At 50.2% G+C, this 19,674-nt stretch overlaps 1 long non-coding RNA gene across 7 annotated transcripts in view; it reads left to right on the forward strand.

Moving 5' to 3' along the window:
• Positions 1-19,674, forward strand: part of LOC108399438 (uncharacterized) — a 120,127-nt gene that overhangs the window by 9,906 nt on the left and 90,547 nt on the right. For 4 of the 7 annotated variants that reach the window (XR_012125000.1, XR_012125001.1, XR_005062830.2 and 1 more), the window contains exons 1-3: positions 2,763-3,335; positions 5,188-5,423; positions 18,658-18,817. This is a non-coding gene — a long non-coding RNA (uncharacterized lncRNA). Of the gene's footprint in view, positions 1-2,762; positions 3,336-5,187; positions 10,325-11,244; positions 14,606-18,657; positions 18,818-19,126 lie in introns of those variants that run through there. The other 3 variants (XR_005062831.2, XR_005062828.2, XR_005062829.2) reach the window with 3 other exon arrangements.

Consider the following 19,674-nt stretch of genomic DNA (forward strand, 5'->3'; position numbering starts at 1 on the left):
TATATTAAGGAGGCATTTTCATACATTCTTGGTGAGAATGTAAAATGTTATTTTGTTCATGTCAGCATTTATCCCTTAATCATAGGGTTTGCCTTGAAGATGTGCTTCTAACAATAAAACTGTATATGGAAAAGGTTATTGCAGCATTGTGTATGTTGCAGACTTTTGGAACTACCCAAACATTCCAGTATAGGAGATTGGTTGAGTGCATTGGGGTACACTCACCACAATGGAATGCTACATAGCCGTACAAAACAATACAACAGGTCTCTACAAACTAGTAGTGAGTGATTACGAAGAGATATTGTTCAATGAAAAACAGCAAAATACCAAAGTGTATAAATATAGTAAGTTACCCTATGTGTAAGAAAGAAGAGGAAATAAGAAACTATATGCATTTATTAGTTTACCTTTCCCAAAAGGAATACAGGAAGAATAAACCAGAAACCAAGAAGCTGACTATTTACAAGGGGTGTTGAAAGGAAATGAGATAAAGGGATTGGGGAGTGATGGCACGGGATTATTCTTAAAGAATATCTTTCTGTATATTTTTGCCTTTTCTAAGCAGGTTTATGTGCTACCTATTTAAAATATATACAAATATAAATTAAATATTGGATCAACAAGGATGAGAAGGAGAAAAGAGCCTAATACCAAAAGCAAGCTGAAACATGTGAACCTGAAGGTGTTTCAGATGATCACATGACCGTGCAGACCGGGAAGAGGGCAGAGCACGTGAGTGAGTTAAGGATCCTAGGAACATGATATTTGATTAGAGACCCTCCGTCTCAGGCTGCAGAGCGAAGGAAGCGAACCCTGAGCTCCTCTGAGCGGGTTTCTCTCTGTAGTTCTGCAGACAAAGAAATTCTGAAACTACTTTAGATGTCTTAGACGATTAAGCAGATGAGTGAATGTATGTGTTTTGTGGAGTTGAGGCGTCTCATGGTGGAGAAGGGACATACGTGGAATGGGACTAGGCAGGAAACACCCTGTGGGGATGGTTTGTATTTCACGTTCAATATCATCTGTGTGAACTCATTATCTAAATTATGTATGTGCGTGTAAGTATATATACACACACTTTATGCACACATTTTTATATGCATATATGTAAACATATTTTCTAGCGTTGTCTGAGGAAGGATCTGGAAGCAAAATCACCCCACTAGCACCCCAGAAGCAATGAGCTCCCCTTGGTTTCTAAATACCATTCCCCAATAAAAAGGACCCAGGGATCCGAGCAGATCAGCAACTCTGAGGGCTGGCATAGGGCAGGTGGAAAACAAGCCTGGGATTTTTTGTTATTTAGGATTTTGCTTCAGCTGCCTTAGTAGAGAGAACTGAAGTATTAATGGAAATGGGTTAGTGATAGTAAAAGTTCATTTCCCCTTCATGTGGACGTCTAGGTGGCTGCGCTGTAGTCCACGATCATCAGGAACCCAGACTCCTTCCGCCCTGTCGCTTTGCCATCCTTAAACTGCATCACCCACTTTGTGGTTCAAGGTGGCTGCTCCAGCTCCTACCATCACATCTGTATTCCAGCCCATGGGAAGAGAGAATAGGGAGGAAATTGTACTTAAATAGTAGCTGTGAGACAATGCGATCAAAGCCATGGAAGTTGCAGGTCCACAGTACACTGGGCTCTGTCCGGCTGGAGCCTCCTTGATCTGGGCTCCATTCAGTCCTCCCCTCTTTCCTGCTCATCTCTGCCGTGTCAAAGGACTGACCCCTGCAGGCTGCACCTCCCAGGTTCCCCTGTCAGTTCCCCGACTTCCATGTGGATTCAGGCAATGGGAAACACATGGGAGACTGGTAGGCAGGAGAAAGGGAGAAACTGAGGCATTCCTTCCCCTCTGTTTCTGTCTCACACAGTGACTCCCAGGACGCCTGTGTCAGGCTCCAGCTCCCACCGGCCCACGGGCTGTACCGTGCCACCCAGTCTTTGGGTGGTGGTGGCTTCTTGCTGTGGTTAATGTCTGGGTTGCTTCGCTCTCCCGCCCCGGTTTTAGCTCCTCCATCACCTGGGATCAATTCCTTGTATTAAAATCCCCCAGTTGTGGTAAAGGGGTCAGACCCTGGGCTGTACAGGAGGCTCCCTATCGAGGCGAGAATTCATAGAGGAAGCGATGTCTGTGCTGGATCTTCAAGGTTTGCTGATGATTTTCATCAATTCCAATTCGGTTTTTCTGGCCTCTGGGCATAGAGGACCCACGAGGAGAAACGGTCTGGGGCTCAGACCCCTCAGCATGGGATTAGTGGGACCAGGGATGTGGTTGGCAGTTGCTTTTCCTGCAGGGTTTCTCCACCGAGACGGGATGGGCGTTTTGGACCAGATGGCGATTAGCTGGTGCTGTCTTGTGAAACACAGGATGTTTAGCTGCACGCTTGGCCTCTGACCACTCGCGGCCACAGGCACCCCGCCCTGCCTGAGTTATGGTGACCAGAAAGCCTGCGGACATTGCCAGATGCCCTTTGGTAGGTGGGGGTGGCGGCTGGGGGTGAATCACTCCAGTTCACAACACCTGTTCCTTGCTGATGGCTCCGCATCCTCGCATGATACTGGAAAACCTTTTCATACTGAAGGTCAGAGGTCACTGCCTTCCAGAAGAGGCAGCTGCCACGCGGCTCCCCTCCTCCTCCTCCTCCCCCGCTGCGAGCGCCCTCATTCCCCATGAATACCGTCTGCTGGAGGACAGGGATCCCTTTGTCTGTGAGGGAGTGGCAGTGCCAGACCTTTGTTCTCTCGCCAGGAAGCGGTGAGGCGGGAGCTGGGGCGTCATCGACGGGTTACAGTGTTGTTACAGTTGTGCTCTGGCTTCTGAGATGCAAGTCGCAGAGCTCTGAAGGATGTTTAATTTTATCCTTCATGGATGGTCAACCTTTCCTTCGTAAGATGACCTTTCTGCTCCCCACCCAGACGCACACCCGGCCTGGGCTCCCAGGCCGTCAGGCAGCAAGGGAGAACCCCACCCGCTTCTGAGAACGAACAGCGCTTCTGCTGCCGTCACCTTCCCATCGAGGGCCGCCCCGCGAGGCAGACCTTTCCTGGGCGCGTCAGCCTGTTCGGTTCATCTGCTCAGTGTGCCCCGCAGGGCAGAGATGGCTTTTCTTATTTCATAGCTGAAGAAACAACTTGCCTGGAGAAGTACAGCCGGTGTGGGGACGGCATCAGGACGTCTCCTGCCGTCAAAGAGAATGGCCGCACCTAGAGGTTCTCAGCTCCGATGTTTTACGCACATCATCCGCGTCGTGTTCACAGCTTCAGCGCCACGGGACTTCAGAGGGGCTGTGAGCTGTCTGGTGTGGTTGATGGAAGCTTCCTAAGGAATCAGGGGGTGAGCTGGTCCCCGAGGGTGAGGTGGATTTGAGGGCTGTAGCTGGTGTTATTTCTGGAGGTGGTAAAGGAGGGTTCATTTTAGGCAGGAAACATGAGCAAGCCGCAGAGTCAGAAGCAAGAGGCAGTGAGGGAACAGGCCACGTGTGAGGGGCAGAGGACACCTGGCGGGAGGGAGTGTGCGGGGCAGTCGTGTTGGGGGGACCAGGTGATGCAGGGCCGAGCGGTCCAGATGGGGCGCCCGGTATTAGGAGGCAGGCACTGAGATGGGTTGGAAGTCTGTAAGCAGCCACTGCCCAACCGAGGTGCCGCCTCCCCAGAAAAGCCTCGTCTAGCCCTCTGATGCTCGTTCCTGGGAGTCGCTCCTGCGCCCTGGGGCTTCCCCAGCACGACCTTGCAGATACACGGGCTAATCCAGGACCCAGCCGTGACATCGCTGTCCTGGTGTCCCCACAGCCTGCCCCGTGGGAAGCCCTCAGAGACTGGACTGGGCGTTGAGTACAGGGACCCTGATGGAGAGCCACGTGCCCCTTGGACTCCTCGGCGCCGCCTGAAGGTGGGTCCCAAGGGGAAGAGGCCACTGGGCTTGCCAGACCACAGCTGTTGAATGCAGGAATGTGCCCAGAGGGAACCTCAAGAGCTGTACAAAACATCCACTTGAGGAGAGCCCAGGTCAGGGGAGAGGAACTGGGGAGCCCCCAGATTGTGGGGGACAGGAAACGTGGATGTAATCAAGGTGTATTGGAGAAGCATGGCGGTCTTCGTGCGTCCTGAAACACGGTGCTTCAGATGTTAGGAGGCAATTAGTCATCACTGTTGCTACAAGTAACATCCACTCCTCTTCTGTAGGAAATGAAATAGTCAGTTGTTAATCTAAAAAACTGAAACATACTCTCCCAAATGCTTCCCTCTTCCTGTGTCCCCCACCCCCACCCATTCACTTGGGCATGTGGACCTGTCACCACCGAATGAGTCAGTCCGACAGGGACAGCAGTCTCCTTGAGCAGATGCCACTTTAAAAAAAAACACTGCACCATTACACAGAGCTTACCAGTGATGCCTGTCAGGTGGCAAAGGCGCTGGTACAAAGAAAAGGGGTAATTTTGGTGAATTCAAAGGAGATAAGATTACTGTAATTACAGGGGAATACTTCTAAATAATCTCAGAAAAAAAGAAAGGCTGTTTTGTATCAGGGTGAGTTGTGGGGAGGAGGACATGGGAAGCTTGGCAAGGGGGTGGGCCACCGGAGGGGAGGAGGTGGAGACGGCGCTGTTTCTGGTGGTGTTCTTGCCACGGACTTCACCCCGTCTTGAGCTGAACACCATCCTACAAAAATCTTTGAAGGGCCCTGGTGGAAGCTTCCAGAAAGTTTGCTCAGAACAAACAATGCCTCTCTCCTCTCAGGCTGCCTAAACCCAGCCCTCTTCCTAGGCCACGCTCACATCCTTTCTCTTCCGTGAAGCCATGCCACGCCATGCCAGCCTCAAAACCAGTTACCCGCTGAGAGGCAGTGCCAGTCATGGGACAATTATGCAGATGAGTTTCATGACTTCCGTGTTGACGACACAGTGACTTCTGTTATTGTTTACTCTGCCCTGTGTCCCCATCCGGATTCCCTAGCCAGGCTGGCACCTCCCTGACGGAGGCGTGTGGTGTATTCCACCAGGCTCCAAGTCCCAGGTCCCCTGATGCCCTCTAGGCCTGTTTTCCACTGAAACAAGCCACTTCAAAGTGTAATGAATACATCTGTGAAAATACCCAGAGCCCCTGTATTGTGTCCCTTCCTCCCCCTCCCTCTGCCCAGACTGCATTCTTTGTTGACCGATCAGGCCCATCACTTTTTTTCAACCTAGGTAGGCGGGGAGCCAGAAGTTCCACTGTCTGTCCTGGAGCAGCCGTGCCAAACTGATGCCCGATGATGACAATGTTGGCGTTTTAAATCATCAAAAATGAGCAAGAGTTTTAAATCATCAAAAATGAAAATATCCATTAGTTGGGAAATTATTACATCTACACTGAGAAAAACTAGTGCACCAGTTAAAAAGAATGAATTAGCTTTATAAATACTGACGTCGAAAAGGTGTCTCTGGTACGTTCAATGAGGAAACCGAATTGCGGAACATGACGTATAGGGTTATATTTTTGTTAAAATACACGGAGAACTCTGCAGCAGGGTACACGCCAATTGATTTTATAGGTTCTATATGTGGAAGGGGAGAGTGGGGAACGTGGGAACTTGTGTTGGGAGTTTTGGCAATGAGCACAGCTTCTTCTGTAATTCAAATGACGTGAGCAGAGACATGAGTTGTCGGAGGCAGGGTCCTAATCCACGGGTTGGCTGCACCCTGGAGGCCCGCCCCGCACAGGCCAGCCCTGCTCGGTTCGCCTTCCTGGTGGCCGAGCTGGTCCTCGCAGCCCGGACCCCGGCAGCCCCTCACCCGGCCCTTTGCCTTCGCTTCCTGTCTCTCCTGCCCTGCCCGGTAGGCGAAGTCCTGCTCCAACACCCAGATTCAAATGGCCCAGCCAGATTTCTGGGAAGCCCTGTTGCCTCCGCAGATCTGCCTCCCTGACACACAGCCCTGGATGGGTGCGGTGAGTCAGGAAGGTGGGTGGCCACACAGAGCCGTTGCTCAAGGCCTTCCGCATCAGCCTCACCCACAAGCCTGGGTTTTTGAGGTTCTTCCCCTCTTCCTCCCGGACACCAGCCTGCCTGCCGGGGCCCTTCGTCTGCCTTGTTCATACCCATCCTGTTTGGGTTGGGCGGCTGCCCCCAGCTCCATCCTGAGGCTGGCTTCTGTGCAGGGACAGATCTTCTGCACAGAAGGCGGCCACTGTCTGGCCTGACCTCTTGCTGCAGCCCTACTTTGTCTGTAATGTGGATGTGGTCAGTTTCTGGAATTCGTAATATGCCCAGTGCTGAGAGGTGCCTGGGACCTCAGTGCACTGTGACCAGGTCCCCTGGTGCTCCTGGGACTCTCCTGGCCTTGGCACCGGAAGTCCAACATCCTGGGAATCTCCTCAGAACCAGGCAAACCAAGACAATTGGTTATGTTACAAGAAGAAGGCAGATCTGGGGAGGAGTGGGCAAAGACAGTGCCCAGGACACTGCGAAGATTTATGTACAAGGATGTGAATCACAGCATTTGTTTAAAGTAGAAAGAAACTGGTGGGGGGTGGGGGCGGCAAAACCAAATTCAACCCAAGAGGAATGGTTAAAATTACACTCCATTTATTCACATAGCCTATCATGCAATCTCTAAAACCTACATCCTGAAGTTCATTTAGGAGTAAGAGAAATTTTCATGGTATATTGCTAAGCAGAAAAAATGCACAGTGCATTAACTATTTATGCAGCACAATAGGGGTGATTTTTCTTCCCTATAAGTTTTCTATAATAAGTTTGTAATACTTTTATGATCAGACAAATCAATCAATTGTCATTGTAAGATAGTGTGGGTAACGAGAGGATTGAGTTTATCAAAGGTAGCCCCAGTGCCTAGGGCACCAGGAGCCCAGAGAAGGCCTCTCACAGTGACCACCGCTTTGGTTCACCTGGGACTGAGGGGGTCCTTGGGACCCCAGACCTTCAGTGTGAAAACTGGGAAAGTCCTGGGCGTGTCAGGATGAGCTGTTCACCCTGACATCACTTACCTGTCTCCTCCAAGGTATGTCTTGTGGCTTCTCTAGATTTGGTTGTTAGCAGGGGGAGAAGATGAGACTGTGGTGGGTCTCATGGGTAGACTCAGAGCTGTGGAAAGGACACTGGACTTCTGCACAAGCATCTGCTCAAGATTGCAAGTATCTGCTTACCTGGCAACTCCAGCTACAGAGTAGGACCTCGGATCCCTGGTGTTCTACCCACTACCCCAGCTAGGGTTCACGTAATGGGTGCATGTGGCCAGATGGAATCCCAGCGCTAAAGGCCACAGGAGGAGGCGTCCCAGAAAAGTGTCTGGGAAAAGACTGTCCACCAGAGCAGAAGTCAGAAGCCATGTGGAAAGGAGCTGTCCTGATAATTGTTGCTGACCACGCTTGGTCAGTTTCCAAGATTATCAGCTGGACAATTAAGAGGGCTCCCCATGAAACAGAGGCACTGGAACCTTCTCGCCTCTAGCCAGTGAGTCCTTGAAGAACATCTCCCTCGATGCGACAGAGCTTAGACATTAGCTAAGCTCCACGGTGGCCCAGTATGCTATCCTCAGGTCCCTACTCTCTGTGGGGAAATAACATGACAGAAATGAACTCGGACGGCCTGCGTGAAGGAAACACACTGCCAGCAACTTCCTGAACATTCCTGAGTGATTTTTGCAAAGCTCTTTTACCAAAACACATACACACACACACACGTGTGTGTCTGTACTTAATGTAAAACCTTATTTAAAACATTTTATAAAATAAAATGCCCAAGTCTCAAGTATACAGCTCAATTAATTTTGACAAATGGCCATACTCATATAATGTCACCAAGATCAAGATACAAAATATTTCTACAACCCCACAAAATTCCTTTGTGCCCCTTTTCTAGTCAATATGCTGCTATTCAACAGAGGCAGCCCCTCCTCTGATCTATATTTTCACAGACTAAATCAGAATTAGATACACAGAAATGTGGCTACAGAAAAGAAAGAACATGACATAAAAAACATCTCTCAGAAATGGAGGCCAAGCTAGAAGGGACACAGGAGTGAGTGAACACAACATACAATGCTGTCAGAGAAATGGTAGGTGAAAGGTGGGAACATTTAAACATAAAAAAGAAATGAAGAGATAAATAGGACTTGAGAGAAAGTGAAAAGTATTGAAGGAGGGCAAAGAAGACCTAACATATGGCTGCCAGGAGTCACCATACAAATACTAGTTTTTTACTTTTGTTATCATATCCCATCTTCCCAGCCCTCCCTGGGGGCTTCCCTGACTTCTTTGAGTTCATTCATCATCTACAACCCAGTAAATACTTTAAAAATAATTCAGAGTTGAAGAAATGGAGGAATAAGAAAACAGAAGAGAATATAAAGGAAGGAGAAAAACAAGGGAAGTAAGGAAAAAATGTAAAATCTTTTGTATCTCTGAATCTATGAATATGGGTAGGTTTTGGTGGGGAGAAGACTGGCTTTCATTGTTTCTACAACTCTACGGCTTACTGCCCCCAGAAAATAATTGGCATTTTAAACACTAACAGCTCCTGGGACTATAATCCCCTAGCCCAGCGGGTGCAATGGCACTGGGATTGGACTGCGTAGGATGTGGACTGTCCCAGATGAAGCTCTGGTTTATAAGAAAGGCCGTCTGAGCCCAGGCTGTGCTCCCTGCACAGGTGCAGTAACACAGGGCATCGGTGGCTGCTCGTCTCCGTTCTCTCACACCGTCCACCACCCATGTTGCTCCTGAATGCCTCCAAGGAGGCCGTCCTGTGCAAGCACATGTGCGATGGTGTGTCACTGTGGCCTGGCTCAGCCTCTGTCCTGCCGCTTCCCTTGAGCAGGTCGCCGGCCCTTGCTCCTCGAGGCCCTGGGAGATGTTTCCTCTGCTCAGGCCGCCGAGCCGCTTGGACAGTTGGCTGGCTTTCCAGAGCCCTTTGCTTCTTCCGTCCCGTGTTCTGACGGCTGACACCCTCCTGCTCAGTGACTGTCCTGTGATCTTGGAGAGTCTCTTTGAGGGCAGGCAGTACGGCACAGAACAAAAGGAGATGGGCCAGTCTGCTTTCAAATTCTGGCTGTACTGCCTGTGAGGTATGTGCTTCCCGTTCCGTCATCAATGGAAACAAGTGCAGCAACAGTATCTACCTCCCAGGACCGTCATGGCATTAACGCAAGCATCTGCATGCGGGAGAGTGATGCGGGGTTGGTGTCCAGTGAGTTCCTGGTCTCTTTTCTTCCCCCCGACGGGCTGTGAGCTAGTTGGTGCCTAGAGGGATTGACATTCACGGGAGGACAACATCTGTGCACCTGCAGCAATGTAGTGCTGGTTGGGACCTCAAATGAGATGCAAGACAGAAATGGACAGGACAGATTTGGTTCACATTTTTGATATCCCAGTTTTATTCTGTTTCAGATTTAGAAAATGAATACGTTCTGTTCAAATCTATACTATTGTTTAAATCAATGAAACCTCAAATCTTTCATGTAGGTGGTGGTGAAGGACAAGGAAAATGCCTTCTTTTTAGAATTAATATTGCTTTCTATCACCTGAATTTTGGTTCATATGAATGTTTTAAATCCCTTCCTTCTTTATCTCACACACACGCACACATGCACACACACACGCACACACACACGCACACACACACGCACACACACGCACACCTTAATATATTGCCAAAAGCAAATTCACTACCTTTTTTATTGACCTAGTGCCTCTACGCAGTGATCTCTAAACCAAAAGGAGTGACTGTCTTTGATGAAGAAAAGCCCGTACAGTTTTCTCCCATCACATTTTAAGAAGCGAACCGGCCAGGGCCTGGCTGCACGGGGCCTCAGCAGGAAGAGGGGAGTCAGGGCAGGGTGGGCTTGGCAGTCATGACCTGAGAAGGGATGGCTCCCCTTGACCAGGAAGCCAGCTTGGCACCATTGGAACAGGGGTCCCAGCTCTGCTGCTGATTCTATGGCCTTGGACAAGTCATATCACGTTTGGGGGCTTTAGTTTTCCGTCTATAAAATGAAGCATTTGGTGTAAATGAATTCTAGGATCTCTTCTTTCAGCTCAGCAATTGGTTCCTTGAATACAAAACTGGTCATGTATGGAGAGCACTGGAACAGCACTGGAGGCCAGAGGAGCTAGCCTGAAATGCTGACACCATGGCTTGAAATGGGTCTGAAAAGCAAAGAAAAGGGTCCTCTGGAACCTGAGAATGGGTGATTACGGTACAGGGAGATACCGGCTCAAACAGAACAATGCGTGGCTGGTAAGAGGAACGCTTCGCCGTGATCTCCATGTTAGTCTTTGATCTCTGCTGTCGTGGAACCCAACCAGTGCCACGGGTTGCATCTGAAGGTGAGTCGCTGACCTGAAGATAAAGGGGGCAGACCCCGGGGCGATGAATACAGGAGCGGCCACATGTCGAAATAGAGTGACTGGGAAAAAACGCGTGATTCCACCCGAGCTGGGGTAGTGATGGTGGGTGGTGAGGAGGCGTCCCCCAAGCAGAGGAAAGTCAGGAAAGATAATTTTCAGAACATGATGTAAAGGTCTCCGATCTTTTCCCGTAGAGAAAGATGGGGGGCCCTGGGGGGGTCACAGACCACATGAAACACATGATGCCTGCACTGCGCTCATGGCGATGGCAGTTCTGCTGAGACGTGTGCATGTGTTTCTTCTTTGTTTTCTTTCTACTGAGTGTGGCGGTGCTGCCACTGGCAAGGTCTTCCCACCCCCTACAGAGCTCACTACATTCTCAGTTAAATCTGATCTTTAGGAAGTTGTTTCTTCTACGGTCTTAAGTACAGACCTCACTTCATCTAATCAAGGGTCATTGATTTATTTCTGGGACCGCCAAGGCTGGAGCTCTGAGTCTCTCTGACTCTGTGGGCAGCTGGCATGCATCTCTGGCATCTCCTCTCCATCCCTTGCCACTGGCTCCCCCAGGGTCTGGCCTCCCCGGCCCGCAGCCTCCTCTCATCAGAGCTGCCTTAACTCCAGTCGGCCGCCGGTATGGCCCCGCGTTCCCTTCGCTCGTCTCCATGTCCGCCCCAGGCTCCCTGCAGAGGTTGCATTTCCCTGTTTGGCTCTTTCATCACATAATGAATGTATACGCCTGCACAGTTGATGGCTCCAGCCTCCGGGTCACGCAGGCAAGGCCCACATCTCAGTCCTTGAGGTAGGCAGACTTGGCGGGAGAGCTGGTGAAGCCCAAGTGCCACCGCTGTCATGTGCAGGTTGAGAATGTCAGTTGCCCACTGTTGTCTTCTTGGCAGGTTCACAGACACCTGTAGTGCTGGTGCCGCCAAGCAAGTCTCATCGGATGCCTGTTCTTTAACATTTCCACGGCTCGTCTGGCTGGACAGGTTCACACAACAGCCACAGGGGAAACCTGATACAGCACTGGGCTCTGGGAGAGAACTCGGAACACCTCGTTAAAGGCATATTTTTTACGTTACGCCATTTAGTATAGTAGGAAGTCCATGGATCTGGAATCATGAGAACTGGGTTCAAATTGTAATTCTGCCATTTACTGTTCAGTGACCTATGGATGAAGGTAGATAATAGAGTGGAAATGTCTGGAATAGTCTATGATTTCTGGTGATGCAATCAGCAATAGTGATGACTCTTACCCTTCTTCCTGGGAAGCAATACTGCATTATACTGCCTGTGACTCCTTAGAGACCTCAAAGCAACTTGTTTCCATGTCTTCAGTTGAAATATGATTTCCTGGCTAAAAATATATCCAGGACACCTCCCTCTTGGTGCTTTTCCTTAGCAGTGTGCTCAGCGGCCTGGCCCCCGTGGGGTGATGTTTCTCCTTTGAGCCTGTGCCCCGTCCGGACCCCGTGGCACGCAGCGCCAGCTCCTGCACTGCGGCATCTGTGTCCCTCTCATGGGGGAGCCGACTGCAGTGGAATGAGCAGAAGGTCGTCTGGCACCCGGCTGAGGCTGGGTGGGCATCACCAGGGGGGCTGCCGGATCGCTGACAGCAAATGCCCCTTTGTGATGATGTTGAGAATCTGGAGGAAGACACAAAAACAAAAACAGAATAGATTTTAGTTTTTATTTAATATTTTTGTGGTCAAATGAGAATTTGTTTCACATGGGCCTCGCACCCTGTGCAGCAGTACTTTACAAATGCCTTGTCCAGTAAGGTGAGTGCTCAGTCCTGCTGACGTGCGATCAGAGTAGCCGAAGATAGGGCAGGGGTCTGACTCTACGCGACTGAGCCGATGCGCACCGTGATCTCAGACTCGCTGCCTGTAACAAAGGAGCACACGCACCTCTCACGGGACATCGGACTGGATCCTAGCTCCTCTCTGCCAAACGGCATAATGCAGTAGTCAGATAGGACTCTCTAGAACCAGGGTCACTGAGTTCAGATGCTGGCTTGGCCTCTTCTCTGCTGAATGTCTGACTTTGGTTAAGTAATACATTTGCTCCGTGTCTCAGTTGCCTCATCTATAAAATGGAATTAATGACACGACTTACTTCACAGGGCGGCTGTAAGAATTAAGTGAAACAGTACGTGTAAGATACTCTCCATGGTGTCTGGTGCATGTTCGGTGTTACGTGTAGATTGCTGTGGTGGGCAGACTAGACTCTTAGGAACTCCAGCCAATCGCCTGGGCTCTGAAGGAGCTGTGAGCTTCCCTTCCACCATGGAGCGCCTCTGATAGCTGAGCAGCTCTCTCTTTACTCGTTAATTTCTGATCGTTCTTATCTTTATTCATTAATATAAGCCATAGTACTGATAATCTGGAATGACCCAGGCACTGTCCCAGGTGGACAAGGGCAGATGAGTCTAGCAATGCTCGTACTCTCAGGGTTTAGAAGCCCTTTCTGTAAATTCCGCGCGCGGGTCCGAGTTTTGCCTACTGGAAGCGTGTGGAATATGTCTGCTGCCCCTTCCGCATGGCCGCAGCCCTCCCTGTGAGGGTGGTTCTGACTCGATCACACCGGTGCAATCATGTCACCTGCCCCAGATACGGTGGGTGATTTCCAGCCGTGTTGTCAGAAGCCTACCAGGAGCCACGGCAGGAGGGCGTGAGCCACAGGAGCAGGAGCTCTGACCAAGGCAACCTCGGGGCTCCTGTCCTGTTCTTGGCGGGCCCCCGAGTTCTGCCTGACCCCACGCCCGGCTTCCTCTCTCCTGCTCTACAATCAGCCTCCTTGCCTTGTTCCTCTGACAGGCCCCATTCCAGCTGCTTCCCTGGCCCTGTCCACTCCCGCTGCTTCCCGCCATCCCACTGCTGGGGCCTCACGCAGATGGGGCCGAACTGGGCCCCATCCAGCCTGCAAGCTCGGGGGGCTAAATCACTGCACGTTTCCATTTGGTATGAATGGTTTATTTACATTGTCCCCAACTCCTTGACCTCTGAGATAGCCTTTCTCAGAATGGGCAGGGGAACAAGATAAACAAGCCCATGGGAGTCAGTCCAGACGGCCCGGAGTGCAGGACGTGCCAGTATTTTATGCATCAAACACACACGTGTGGCCAAGTCAGCCATGACCCCACGCTTTCATATCACTAAGAATTTTCATTTTCACTTACTGAAAGAGCTCTTTAGACTTATTTAGCAATAGGCTTTTTTAATACCATGCCACTCTTATGCATAAATAACAACCAAGCCCCACTGTGTCTCAGAAGCTTACCCTCTATTCACATTTCTAAATCCACAAAGCGCTTGGAAAGCCAACACATCTGGCGGGTTAGGTGGAGCTCCTGGGCCTCTAGCTTTCATCCAGGTCTCTGTCCGCCCAGGGCTCATCCTTTTCCAGATCTCAGCATCCATGGTCATGGTGCTGAGAGACATTTCTTTTTCAGGCAGAGGTGGATTTATCTATCGTTACCAAAGCTTAGAATTCAGGGCTCCTGACTTGCACAGCCTATGATATTACAGAATTTGTCATAAGAACAGGTGATCGAAGAATAACTATGTAGCCACAAAATCTAAGGCAATGTATGAAAAAGTCATGCCAAGCATCTCATTAATTTAAAAAAATTACTTTTTTAAAACTATTACGGTTGTTGCATTTTTTAAATGTGTTATTTGCCTTATTGTCTCTTTCTTAGTAAATATTCACTGTTCTACCTCCCTAATTTTTATTCATAATTTTTAAATTTTTATGTGTATTTTTCCTACGAGGGGGTCTGCAAATTGCACAAATTGGGGGGCCAGCGGTGCCTGGACTCGCCCACTTCTTAGCTCATTTGTCCTCACTCTCTGGCTCTCTCATCCTCTGAGACCACAAAAATCAGTGTGCCACTCAAGTCACTACTGTCACAGAGAGTTAAAGCCACACAGTGCCACCACTGGGCTCAGCAAACTCCACAAGAAACAGCAGCGTGAATGGAGGACACATGGTTTGAGTCAGGATGGAAACAGAGATTTGGAAAAATGGAGAAGTGAGTTTGTCCAATGGAAGGAATGGTGGAACCTACTGTGGGTCAGCCTGGCATCTCTCTACGCATTAGTTCCAACCTCAGGATGGTGCTGGAAGGCAGATATTTCCATTTCTAAAAGAAGGAAACAGACTCAGAAAAGTGCAGTAACTTGCCCAAGGTCACACAGCTCGGTGGCCGAAGCAGGATCCCAGTCTGGCTTCCTCTGACTCATAACCGTTTTCTCCTTCTTCTAAGGACATTCTCTGCTTTAGGAAGAACAGTAGCTTCCGAGTCCATCTTCGTACTCTTTCCCCCGATCCTGATTCAGGCAAGTTGTTGGTACAGCCACAGATTTCCTCGTGGGATTCTGTGGTGTCTTTATTGACACATTTCCCCCCTTACTTTAGTATCACAAATGGACGTGGCACAGATGAATGAAGCAGTTTTTGATTAGAAGCAGAGGGGCTCCAACAGCTTCTGCCGCGTGTTGAGTGCCTGCCGGGTGCTCACTGGCCCTGGATCTAAGTCGTAACTCCCCTGCAGTCACAGGAGAACTTGGGTGGCCATGCTCTGCCTCCAGCTACTTGCTTTCCGCAGGAAGGGCATTTCTAGAATCTTCAGGGGGATGAGGAAACGGCGTCCGAACTCCTTGCTGCCAAGTCCTGCTGAGAGGATTTCTGTGCCGGATCCAAGAGCCTGTTACTCACGAGGCCTGGATCTTTCTGGTCTAGAAAAACAAGTGATCCTTGGCTGAGGTCAGTATGCCAGGAAATCCCTAAGAATTATTCTGAATCTCATTCTGAAGGCCTCCCGTGGCCATATAAGAAAAGTCAAGCACTGAGATCCTACGTGGAAGATACAAACACAATATGAAACAGTAAAAACTCCCCACAGATCTGGTTCTGTCTGACCCACCCTTGAGGTGTGTTTGGCAGCGTGTGCTCCGGGGAAGGGAGTCCAGCCAGAAGGTGACTCGTGATTCTTGGGTGTGTGCTGGCCTTGCACTCCTGCTGCCGTCACCCCCCATGCAGGGGCTTGCGCACCTTCTGGTCATGTGCATGTAGGATGCACGCATTCACTGACTGAGGTGCTCACAGCGAGCACCTACTGCGCGCTGGGCTCTGTGTGGAAACTGGAAACACAGTGCTAAGCAGAAACAGCACACTTCTTACAATCAACAAGCCTACAGTTTAATCAAGGAAAAACAGGAGAAAAAGAATCCAGAAAAATAAATATCTAATTCCCGGGTGTTTTGGAGAAAATGACAGCCAGGCTGTGAGAGCATCTAACGTGGACTGACTCTCGTCGGCGAAGCTGGAGTAGATGGCCCTGGAGATGATGTCTGAGTTGAGATTTGGGAAGCAGGTACTGCTTCCCAGACCCTCGGGATGGGTGAGGAATCGCGAGGAGGCTTTGACAAGTCGCTGGAAGTGAGCATCTGGGCCGTCAGCAGGGAGCATGCTTGGTTTTTGCTCTGAAGACGGCTGAGTACTTGGGCCAAGGGAGGGAGAGCCCGGGTGCAGGCACAGCCTCGTCCAGGTGACCGTGTCCTTCCTGCAGATCACCTCCTGGCCCCTCAGCCAGGAGCCCAATTCCTCTAGTTGGTCCACGCTGTTAGTCAGCTGGCCAACCTCCTCTGACCAGCGCTGTGCTTCATCCCTGACTGTCAGGCCTCCTCCGCCACATCGGTGCCAGGCTCCCCTCCCCCTCCCATCGTTGGCCTGTACAATCTCCTGCGACTCCTAGCTTACAGCTGTGACCACAAGAACAGAGACAAGAACCACCCTGATCACGCGCTCCCTCTGCACAGACACTGTCATTCTGTGTGGTTTTTTTCCACTATATACTAAAATGTGGAGTTGAATCACTTTTATGTTGAGATTTGTCCAAATCTATCCTCCTGTGGGTCATCTTTACCTGGGAAATATGTGCTCTGAGAGGCTTAAATGAAACGACTGTTCTCTCCCTTATTGTGTTTCTCTCGGGCTGAGAGAGGTGTGACATATGAGCTGAAAGTAAATTTAACAGGAAACTTAGGTTTTGTTTCCAGCGACAGTAATTCAGTCTTCTTGCGGACGGGAAGGACACTGGGAGCCTTTGTTGCTGCAGGCCCCGCCCCCAGGGCAGTGCGACAGGCTGAGCTCTCTGGAAACAGTGTTGTAAATCAGAATTCCGTAGCATTTACTTTAGAGTCTTCCCTCGCTGAATTTCACATAACCTCACAGGCATTAATGCTGCAGCTGATGTTAAGCCTGTTTGCTGAGAAAATGGGGACAGAAGAATATTCAGTGTGTGACTCGGTACCCCAGTGCCCATGTGTCAGCAGGGCAGGCACCTTATGCAAGGCCAGGAGGGGGACTCAGGAGATTCCGAACAACAGCGGCTGGAAAGCCAAGGTCCACCCTGTTCCTCTGGCCATGTGGTGGGGCAGGGGCCCGACGTACTGGAGGAGAAGGAGGTGCAGGAGGAGATGAAGGGGAATGGGGGGAAGGAGGCCAGAGAAACCTCATGACCTTGGAGCTGGGTGCAGATCGGCACCCGCAGACCTGCTTCCTCCCCACCCCGCAGGTTTGCTGTTCCCAGTAACCGGAGAACGCGCTTGTGTCCTGGATCGCAGAGAGCGGTGCCATTAGCATAAACCCCCGTGTGCCCCAGGTGGCTATGCCGCACGGCCCCCTGCAGCAAGAGCCGGCAGTTGGCGCCGACCTGGGGGTCGCACAGACCCAGGGTTCATGCCGGCGTGCAGATGCCAAGGAAGGCTCTGGTTTCACCCCTAAGGTTAAGCTCAGAAAAAACAGAAAAGGATTGAATCCTTGTATTTAATCTGTCTTTATCAAACACTCACCTTGCAATTTTAGCAAATTAGAGGGCATGGTGTTCGTTTAAGACAGTGTTAAGACTGGAGACCCAAACCAACAATCAGGCCTCAGAGAACAGATGCCACATCCTCGTATTGTTTGTAACTGCAGATAAATGTTACTTTATTGAAATAATAATTTTTCGTATTCCTGTCCCTCCTGCCACCCACATGCTGGTGTTCCTGAGTGACATTAGGGCACATGGGACTCTCTGGCCAAATGCATGCTGCCCGTTCTTGGACAGAAATCCCGTCCTAAACATGGACTGTTGGACACGCATCCTGGGCCCCTCGTGATTCGGCCTCTGCCCTGTGTGTTTCCCCTCCTGCTGCATTTTGCCCTTCGTTTCCCAGAGGTGCTGAGCACCCCAGGCTCCCCGGGGCTCTGATGCTCATGCTGCTGCGTCTGCCCCAAGCATGTTCTTCGTCCCACTCACCCTCAGCTTGCCTTCATGCCAACTCCCGCTTCCTCCTTGAGCTGCCCAGCCAGAGTGCGATCGGCCTTGAGAAGCTCCCTGATGTCCCTCCTCTGGAAACCTTTCGGATGTTTGCACCTCATGGCTGGCTCCGGCCACGGGGAGCCCCGCTGTGTACAAGCGGGGAGTGTGTGTGCATTTTACTGGTTTACCCCATACATCATGATAACAAAGGATGGGGACCAGGTTCCATTCATCCCTGCTTTCCGGCTCCTAGAGTAGTTTTTACACAGAGATAATTAATAAAAGTGCCCTGTGTGCATGAAGGGATGGGCAGCCTCCTGGCCTCCTCGCCGCTTCCCTGCCTGGTACTGGCACTGGAAGGCGACACCTCCCCCGAGGGGTCCCTCTCCTCTCTGCTGTGAGCCTCCAGCCTTCCATTCTTTCTCTGTCCTCCGTTATGCCCCAGATGCCACAGAGACTCAAAGTAGATAGTCAAGTGCAAACGGGTAGCAGCAAACAGTCCAGAAAGCCCGCAAGCCCGGTAACTCTCTCCTCACCATCAAAAAAGTTAACTGACTGACGGGTCTGAGAGCCTTCAGATACTGCTTTGCTCACGCCACCATCAGCGGAGTCTGGGAGGCTGTAGGGATTTTGGTGGGAGCGGAGGGACTCGCTGGTGCCAGCTCAGTCCAGATCAGGCATATTTTAGGTCCTTTAAGGCTTTTCTGTGTTGGTTCATACTTTGCAGGAGGCTCTGTCAACACTCTTTCATAGCCTTTTCCACTGCAGGCCATTAGTATTCAGTCTTGACCAAGGCTGACTTCTTTATATCAAAGGTCAAATTTGTGAAATTCAAATACCATTATATACATATTAATGGTCAATCATAGCTCATGACTAAGTCCCAGCTTATTAGGTAAGAAGTTAAAGGCATTATTTGATTGGTGCCTGAGGCTAATTAATTCATTTCCTTACTCTCTGCTTTTCCCCGGTACATGTGACATCTCCACGGGACCAATAGGCACAGTAAACTCGTGGCTTCTTGATTTCTGGATCTGTGGAAATCGGTGACAGTGAGATTCGGTGGGAAAGGAACTGATTGATCAACACCTGTTTTGTATCCTTTGATTACCCTGGTTTCTATGAATCCTTTCAGATGTCATGAGGAAAGGAAGAGAAAGGTACATAGGTTTCTCTCTCTCTTTTTCTCATTTCTAAGTAAGCAGTGTTGCCTACTGAGTCTGCAGGTTGTGGTCCCCAGTGGGCTTCCTGTGGATGACAGACATCGGATGCTGTGCGGAGAGCAAACTCCCAGCGCTCGTGAGCCAGGCTGCAGTGCAAGCGGCCCCCTCGGTGTGTGCCGGCCACAGGGGCACCAGGGCCGCAGCTGGCGCTGATGACTGCTTGCCGCTCCCCGCGCCTTGCGAGCATTCTCTCTCATCCAGGCTGTGAACTTTTAGTTCTGAAACGTTATTATCCCCGTTTCACAGATGAAGAGGCTGAGACTTATACTGACTAAGTAATATGTGCAAGACTGCACAGCTAATGCACGTCAGGACCTGGACTCACACTGCCATCTCTCCGTCTGTCCGCGCCTGCCAGCCCGACTCCTCCTGAGGCCGCTCGCTGTCCGGGACCCTGCCTCACAATGACATCCTTCTCCAGTCCCAGGACTCCTGAGTGACGGGGGGTGGCCCTGAGTGGTTGGGGCAGAGGACATGCTAGAAGATCCATGTTTACACAATAGATCAAAAAAATACCAGTTGGTGTAGAGACTCACATCACACCTTTTTTTTTAAAATCACCTAAAGGGCAGCACGTCCGGGTTTTAGTGTTGCTCCAACACACAGCTTCATGGTATTTGTGTCGTGAGGCCATCTTGAGATTTGCTACATTTCTGTGAGATGTTTGGTGTCCTGTGATTATTCATTTAAATCCTATGGCATTCCTATAGGTTTTCCTTGTATTTTCTGTAGTTTTTACTGCTAGAACAGTTCTCTCTATCTTACAATTACAAAATGTTTCTCTTTTCTCTTCT

Source organism: Manis javanica, chromosome 14 (genome assembly GCF_040802235.1).
Source record: "Manis javanica isolate MJ-LG chromosome 14, MJ_LKY, whole genome shotgun sequence".
Taxonomy (NCBI): domain Eukaryota; kingdom Metazoa; phylum Chordata; class Mammalia; order Pholidota; family Manidae; genus Manis; species Manis javanica.